Raw genomic sequence first — 8,429 nt, 5'->3', positions numbered from 1 at the left:
TGCATCCTGTTGTGACTGCCACCGTCACCCTCCCCACACAGTAACTAAAGAGCACCCTCGTTGGCCCTTACAAAGTGCAGGGCACCCTAGTCAACGTTCAGCATCAAAGCAAGGCCACCTGTTCTGCACCACATCTTGACACTACTGTGCCAGTGTATACAGAGAACAAGGAGAGAGGGGAGGAGAGAGGATGCCATGAGAGAAAACCAGGTCCAAGAGAGCCCTGAACCCCCTGACCCACCCACCAGTACTGAGAGGAAAGGGAAGACGAGTAAGAATGCCGACCCCCACCCGACCTTTTGAGCTGGACCGATATAAAGGGGCTGAGCAGGTGGATGAGGAGGGGAAGTATTCTAGGCCCATGGAATAGTGTGCATGGGGCACGGAGTGAGAGCTCACGGCCCGCCCAGGGGATGACACTGTGGTCTCTGGTGGCCACAGCAGAGGTGCCAGAAGAGAAGAAAGAGATAAAGTGGGTGCGTTTGCAGGGGCCAGACTGCAGAGGGTCCAGACACAGCGCCACCTTGGGCACGACCCGCAGACTGCACCTCCTGTCTGACTTGAGATACCACCGTGGGACCAGCTTTGACCTATGGATGGTAGCAGACGTGGAGAGCCAGGCTGAAAGCGTGGACTGACCGCATGGACTCCTGCTTTTAGCCACCAGAAGAACAGGCTTCAGGCCATCACTGATCAGGGAGGAAGAGAGACACTCCAGCACACAGCCCGGGGCCCAGCCCAGTCGAGCCCCACCAGGATCAGCAGGTCCTTACCAACCCACACGCGCACGCGCATGCGCAAGTTCAGCCAGTGCTGACTGTGGTACACCACTGGCATGCTGTGGTTGTTTGTTACGCAGCAAACACTGACCGCTTCAATCTTGGATGTTTAGGTAAGCTATTTGGAATTTATCCTGGAAGAAGATCATTTAGTAACTTACGCAGGCAGCCCTCTACCTTCCCAGCTACAATCTGGGACGCAGAATCCGTTCCTTACTCAGACGTGTGGAACATGCACCCTGAATCCCCGCTGGGGATCTGATGGAATCTCATGCTTTTGCTCAAATTATTCTCTCTGCCTAAAACCCCTCCCCCACCTGAGCCTCGTAATGGATACTGTTCCCACTTCGAGCATCATCCCACTCAGAACCATCATGAGGCCGTCCGCCATGGAAATGAGGCGCTCCAGCAGGAACTACGAGGAGCTCAGCTTCTCTCCTAGACCCGGAGCTTTTTAAGCACAGGGACAACATCTCTTTCTCTTGTGCCCCCAGCACCCAGAGCAGTGCTTGAGGTAAAGAAGGTTCCTGGTAAGGGTTTGTCGAATGAATAAACAAACGAACATCCCCACAGTCCCTTGCACTGAGCTGGGCCGGTGGCCCTCATGCAATGAACACTCAGATGCCCGACTGCCAGCATTTGTCCCAATTAACTCCCCGCCTGCTGTCTTTCTTCGCCCATTTAGAATTGCAAACTCCCTCCTGAGTGCTACTTAGCCTCTGCCATGGTAATCTCTTTATTCCATTTTAATAATACATCGACTATGGACATAGAGGAGAAATACTAGAGGGACATAGAGGAGACCTGGGAGTCAAAAATATCTATGATAGGAAAAATACAGGTGACCTGTGAAGTACTTCACCAACGTTCCTGGAGACCTCATGCTTGGACCCTATAAATCCCAGGGCCTGTCCCGCACAGGCTGGGCCGGCCAGCCACTGTGCCGCGAGCTGCCTGTCTTTAAGAGGCCTGCTGCCACGAGGGCTGGCTGATGCAGGGAATTTATACAGAGCTCCCCACATGAATCCTGCGTAAAAGGGAGGTGATGTCACTGAACAGCAAAACAAGTGTCATCTGTCGAAACTCCTAAGCAGCCTCTGGGCCGGAGTCACACCAGTTTATTTATTCAAGGGTGTATGGATTACAAGAGGAACACTGCAGCTGGACCAAGACCAGGAGCTGTGCACCTGCCCCTGCCCTTCGCCAGGAACCGTCCCCCTTCTAGGAATCTGTCTCAATGAAACCATCAGCGAGGTGCATGGAAAGATATACCAAGATTTACGTTCATGGTTTACTTCCTGGAATGGCATCTCGACAAGGGAAAAGCTACAACTTCTACTTGAGGGCCAGCAGCTGGCATAGAGGTCAAGGTGGCTGGGTCTCCCCTGGCTGCCTGAGCAGTCCGAGTCCTGGACCTGGTGGCTTGAAAAACACACCAAGCATGTATGTGTGTATGAATACCCCAAATCTTGAGAGGAGAATGGAGGATAAAGGATTGCAATGTGACCATCCCCTCTGAGGGGTGATTTCTCACTTCCCTGCCTCCGTATATCTCATCTCTGGCAAGCTCACACATCCTAGAGCAAACTCAAAACACACACACACACACACACACTTGATGCAAATTACTGGTTGCAGCTGGGAGGTGGTTAAGCAAACTAGATTGTATTCACACAACAGTGCTTTGCAGACATTAATAATGAGGCCGGCCAGCCACTGTGCCGCGAGCTGCCTGTCTTTAAGAGGCCTGCTGCCACGAGGGCTGGCTGATGCAGGGAATTTATACAGAGCTCCCCACATGAATCCTGCGTAAAAGGGAGGTGATGTCACTGAACAGCAAAACAAGTGTCATCTGTCGAAACTCCTAAGCAGCCTCTGGGCCGGAGTCACACCAGTTTATTTATTCAAGGGTGTATGGATTACAAGAGGAACACTGCAGCTGGACCAAGACCAGGAGCTGTGCACCTGCCCCTGCCCTTCGCCAGGAACCGTCCCCCTTCTAGGAATCTGTCTCAATGAAACCATCAGCGAGGTGCATGGAAAGATATACCAAGATTTACGTTCATGGTTTACTTCCTGGAATGGCATCTCGACAAGGGAAAAGCTACAACTTCTACTTGAGGGCCAGCAGCTGGCATAGAGGTCAAGGTGGCTGGGTCTCCCCTGGCTGCCTGAGCAGTCCGAGTCCTGGACCTGGTGGCTTGAAAAACACACCAAGCATGTATGTGTGTATGAATACCCCAAATCTTGAGAGGAGAATGGAGGATAAAGGATTGCAATGTGACCATCCCCTCTGAGGGGTGATTTCTCACTTCCCTGCCTCCGTATATCTCATCTCTGGCAAGCTCACACATCCTAGAGCAAACTCAAAACACACACACACACACACACACACACACACAATTACTTGATGCAGCTGGGAGGTGGTTAAGCAAACTAGATTGTATTCACACAACAGTGCTTTGCAGACATTAATAATGATCATTTTGGTTCTTTCCCTTCCTGATGAATTGTCTGAAAGACAATAGGTATGGCTGAGCAGGCAGGTGTCTGCAGAAAGCAGGGGTAGGGGTTTCCGAGCCTGAGAGAAGGAGCGTATCTACACAGGTAATGGCCACGGCCCCCAGCCCAGGCTGTTGAAAGATGAATGTCCATTCAGCAGAGTGGCTTGGTGCGGGGTATCACACCAGACAGATGACATGGGTGGCCCGAGGTGGCTGGGGGAGGGGCAGGAAAACCAATAAATTCTGCTAACGCTCATGTCACTTCCTGCGTCATGAGTAATACAGTCCTTTGTCTCTGACTCAGGAGTCTCTTGTATTCTGCTAACATCCATGAAATACTATGAATAATGGGCTGTTATTAGCTTATAAATAGTATAAAATCAAATCCCAGACCCAGTGACTAATTTCAAGGCCAGGCCAGGAAGAGTATGAGACAGGCCTGAGATATCTTTTACCAGGATAAATGAAGTAGTCAGAGAAAGATGAGAACTCAGCTAAAAGGCTCCAGAATGCCGCTTGAAGGGGATCTCGCGGGCGACATCTGGGACAATTTGATCATCAATTAAATGGTGACAGTACCTGATAATAGCCTATTAAATAAGACAGGAACCTATGACTTCATACTGATACAAGTAAGTAAACTCAGTCAACCAATCCTATTTCTTGTGCTGAGAAAAAGAATGCTCAGAGAGCTTTTAGAAGAAACGAACAAAGTAATCCATCTACCTATGGAATGGAAGACGTGAGCTCTGGCTAGGCAGCCCTCAGGAAAGATGCCGCCCCAGGACCTCTCCGATACATCTGAAGTGACAGACGGCAGGATCTCCCCACATCTGGACCCGGCAAGTGGCCTGCACGCCAGCACTTGGAGCCTCGGCTTCATGGTGGGTGCAGCAACTTCCTTTAGTCTACACACCAAGTATCTGTACGCGGTGGTGCTGGGAGACTAAGGCAGTGAACGGGGGCCACCCAAAGACATTCCCAGCCCTCTTCCTCCACTTCCTTGACTAGCAAAGCTAAGCACAATTGGCCTTCCAGGTTGCTCTGTAGCCAAGGATGGCCACCTGGCCCACTTCTGCCTAAGACAACACAAGGGAATTACTGGATGAGAGTTCCAGAAAAGGTTTCTAAACAAGAGAGACTCAGCCGACAACAGTAAGGCAATCAGTCTTGTGTTGATTTTTAATAGACCAACTATGGCCTAGGGACATAGGCTGCTGCAGGGACGCTGCTGCACAATGCTGAGACCTCGTGCCCCCTGGGAAGGCTCTGAGCTCTGTCTTGGGTCTACCTGAACAGGCCAGGCATGCCCACAGCTGCACCTGTGATTCTGATCCTGGCCCTGGTAGGCTGAGGGACTTGGGGGAGGATCTCAGCATCAAGGTCCTGTCAGGGGTGTCTCTCTCTCTCCCTCCTCTCTTTCATGAAAATAAATAAGTTTAAGTGTGTGTGTGTGTGTGTGTGTGTGTGTGTGTGTGTGTAAGGTGACTGGAAAAGCCATGACATATTTTTCTGGTTTTCTATGCAAAAAAACTGTCATGACTTTTCCAACGAGCCAATATACATATAATCTCAAAGCCATTAAATCAAAAGCTTAAGTCTCCTTTGATCCCCTTCAACTCTAGCCTCTCGCTCTCCCACCTCCCCTGTTACCAGTTTGGTATGCACCTTTCCAGGTCGTCCCCATGCACTGGAACGGGAAGCACACACCTACCCCCCAGACGGCACGGACTGCTGTGAGGGCTCACATGGCGGTGTCACGCAGAGGGCGTGGCTCTGCAGCATACTTTGTTCATCCAATAATAGGGTTTGGAAGTATTTCCCCGCTGTACTTGTAGGCCCACCTCATTCTCTTTCCTTGGTGCATTTTTTAAATTGATGGTGCTTAGACTGTTTCCAATCTCACCATTTACTGTTTACTCCTAGAAACAGCACTGCAATGAAAATCCTTGTACACAGCTTTTCGTGCACATGTGCAAGCATTTCTCTAGGGTAAATATTCAAACGTGTAATTTCTGGGTCATAGGCTATGCACATTTTTTATTTTTATGTCCTTTTAAAATTTTAATAGATCCTGCCAAATTTCCCTCCAAAGTGGCAGTACAAATTTATAGTCTCTCAGCAGTGCATGAGAGTTCCCCACACCCTCACCAACTAATTTTTTTTTTTTTTTTTTTTTTTTTTTTGCCAATGTGATGGGTAAGAAATGGCTTCTGCTTGGACTCATTTGTAATCTTCTGATGAGTACTGAGGGCTGCTGCATTTTTCCTATTCTTTTAATAAGGGCTCTTGTTTGCCTCAGCTTCTGAGTAGGTTCAGGTCAAGGTTCTACTTCATATAGAGAGAGGAATCCAGAGTGGGGACCAGAGCCAGGTCCCAGTCTCCCTGATGTGTAACTCAGGGAAGGTAACGAGACCAGTGTAGGGGTTAAATGAGATCATGCATAGTTAACGCACAGTAAATGCCTGTTATCCTCACCGGCTTTAGTATTACTATCATCACCACCATCTCCACTTCTCTCATGAGTGACAGAAAGCTGCTGACATGGTTCCCAGGGTTCCTTGTACTCAGCCTCCTGATATTCATGCCCCGTGTAATCTCTCCTATTTTTTTTTTTTGAGAGGTTTTTGCTATAGGGCGCATGCGCTCGCCAGAAAGACAGAGAGAGACAGAGAGAATGAAAGCAATAAATCCCCCCCCAGGGGGGATGGCCACGCTGCAATCTCTTCTCCTCCCTTCTCTTCTCGAGATCTTGGGCACGTACACACACGCGCCTGGCATGAGTTTCAAGCCACCGGGTCCAGGACTCTAACTACAGTTAACTACATGGGAATCTAGCAACATAGCCATTATGCCAACTGCTGGTCCCTGTAATCTCTCCTCTTAAGTGTGGGCTGGACCTAGTGACTTGTTTCTAATGAATAGAATAGAGAAAAGATGATGGAGTGTCAACTCCACAGTTAGCTTATGAAAAGACCAAGGCTTTCAGCTTGCGGACATTCCCCTACTGTCTTCTCCCTTTGTACACCCAGATGAAGCAAGCAGTAATGTTGAAGGGGACCCCATGGCAAGGAACTGAGGGTACCCTCCAGTCATATGTCAATGAGGAAATGAGGCCAACAGCCTATGAGGAACTGACCCTTGCCAACAACCATATGAGTAAGTCTAGAAACAGACCGTTCCCAGTCCAGCCAACCAAACAACCATATGAGTAAGTCTAGAAACAGACCATTCCCAGTCCAGACAAACTCCATATGAGTGAGCTGGGAAACAGACCTTTCCAAGACCATCCTGATGACAACAGCCAATATGCCACTCTGAGTACAGCTTGTGAGAGATGCTGATTCTACACCTAGAGAAACCATGAGATCATAAATGTTGTTATTTCAAGATACTAAGTTTTAGAATGGTTTGTTACACGGCACCAGCTAACTAATACATGATGTAAATTTCTTAGGGAAACAGATTCCATCAGCTACTTTTCTTGATCAGTATCATGAAACTCATAAACCCTCCTAAAAAAAAAAAATGGTAAGAATATATTTTGCTGAGGTGTGTGGGGGGCAAAGGGGGAGATGGGATTGTCGAAGAGTTCCTGAAGGTGTTGTATCTTATTTGGAAGAAAAGTGCTTCTGGGGATTTTCATAACCCTTAGCTTGGCCACCATCCCACGTTTAGGAGGGAGGCAAGTTTGTATGACAGAAGGAGCAAGGGCCCGATGGTCGGCTAGCTTTGGCTTTCAGATTTGATTCTGCTACTTGGGCATGTCACTTCTCTCTGAGGCTCCATTTCCTCCGGCATCCAATGAAGCTTCAACAAAAAAACGACTTCACCGAGCTCACACGGTTTCCTTGCAGGGATGGAGTGACACAGGATGTACGGAAGCTCCTGCCCATGGCACGCACAGGGGGAGCATCCCCTTCTCCCAAGACTTTCAGACCTTTACATGTCTGCTCCTTCACAACCAGACAAAACACACCGCTGAAATGGTAAACAGAAAGTGCCAGTTTGGTTGCACTTAAATGAAAAAAGGAGGGAGACTCAGCCTTTTCCTTAGAGGGTTAAGAACGAAGGCAGGTGAGGGGCGGGACTCCACTGCGGAGGGGACAGAGGGATTGGTGGTGAGGGATGTCAGCGAAATTACAGTCCACATGTGCCCCGTTCCAGCCTTAGCAAGAAAAGAGAGCGAGCGAGAGATCTGGGGTGTTACCTCGAAGGGTGAGGGTTAGTTTTTCTTTCAACTTTGCAGCTAATCTTTTTAATTACCCTCTAAGTCATTAAGGGCTGAAAAGTCAAGACCTGCTGGCTTTAGAGGGATCTTATCTGGGCCACTTTTCCTTCTTTTTCCTAGAGAAACTCTCTCTCCAAACCACAAACCTGCACCTGTTTCCTTTGACTTAAAGGCCCCCAAAGTGATGTTTTCGATTAGTAGATGCCTCTCTTTCTAAATCTGACCTCAGGTCAAAGCTTTACAGCTAAAATATTCATTTTCTCCCCCTGCCCCTCTCCTAGACAAAATGGCAATAAGAAAAAAAAAAAAAAGCATTCTCGGTTTCTTCCCTCTTTTATTCTGTTTTCACTGTGAAAATACAAGCTTTCTTTCCCACTAATCCTTTGAAATTGGAGTGAGAAACAGCCCGGGCCAATCCTGGCTGGGACCCAGACGCCCGCCTGCCCCAGGCTCCAGAGGATGGCCCAGGGAGGACTGCGGTGATGGCTTGAGTTTCAGCTCTGGCCAAAGCCCGCTCCTGTCTGCTTCCCTCCCCACCCAGAGATCGAGCCCTGTCTAGACAGTCAGCCCCATCGATTATTCCATTCCCGTGTCTGCTGCCACCTGCCCACGAGAGGCAAGGGCTCACTGCTAAGAAGACCCTTCGAGTCTGCCTCCGAGATGCCAGCAGAGGAGGGTGGAAAGGACGTATCTTTTGTGTGATGAAGAAGAATGACCGTGTGGGTCAGTCATCCCCACCCTCCAGGTCCTCTTCCGGCAAGGGCAGCTTGGAAAACCAACCAGGCAGGTGGCTTTTCTAAAAATGGGAGGAGAGTGTTTAAGAACCTACAATGGGTGTTTGCTCTGTTGGCTAGTCTACACCCAAACAATGTGATTCATCCGATCCCAGAGATCGGCACTCTGAGCACCAAAGTG

The sequence above is a fragment of the Tupaia chinensis genome, unplaced genomic scaffold, assembly GCF_000334495.1.
Source record: "Tupaia chinensis unplaced genomic scaffold, TupChi_1.0 Scaffold000234_1, whole genome shotgun sequence".
NCBI lineage: Eukaryota > Metazoa > Chordata > Mammalia > Scandentia > Tupaiidae > Tupaia > Tupaia belangeri.
Note: the sequence above shows the minus strand (reverse complement) of the source record.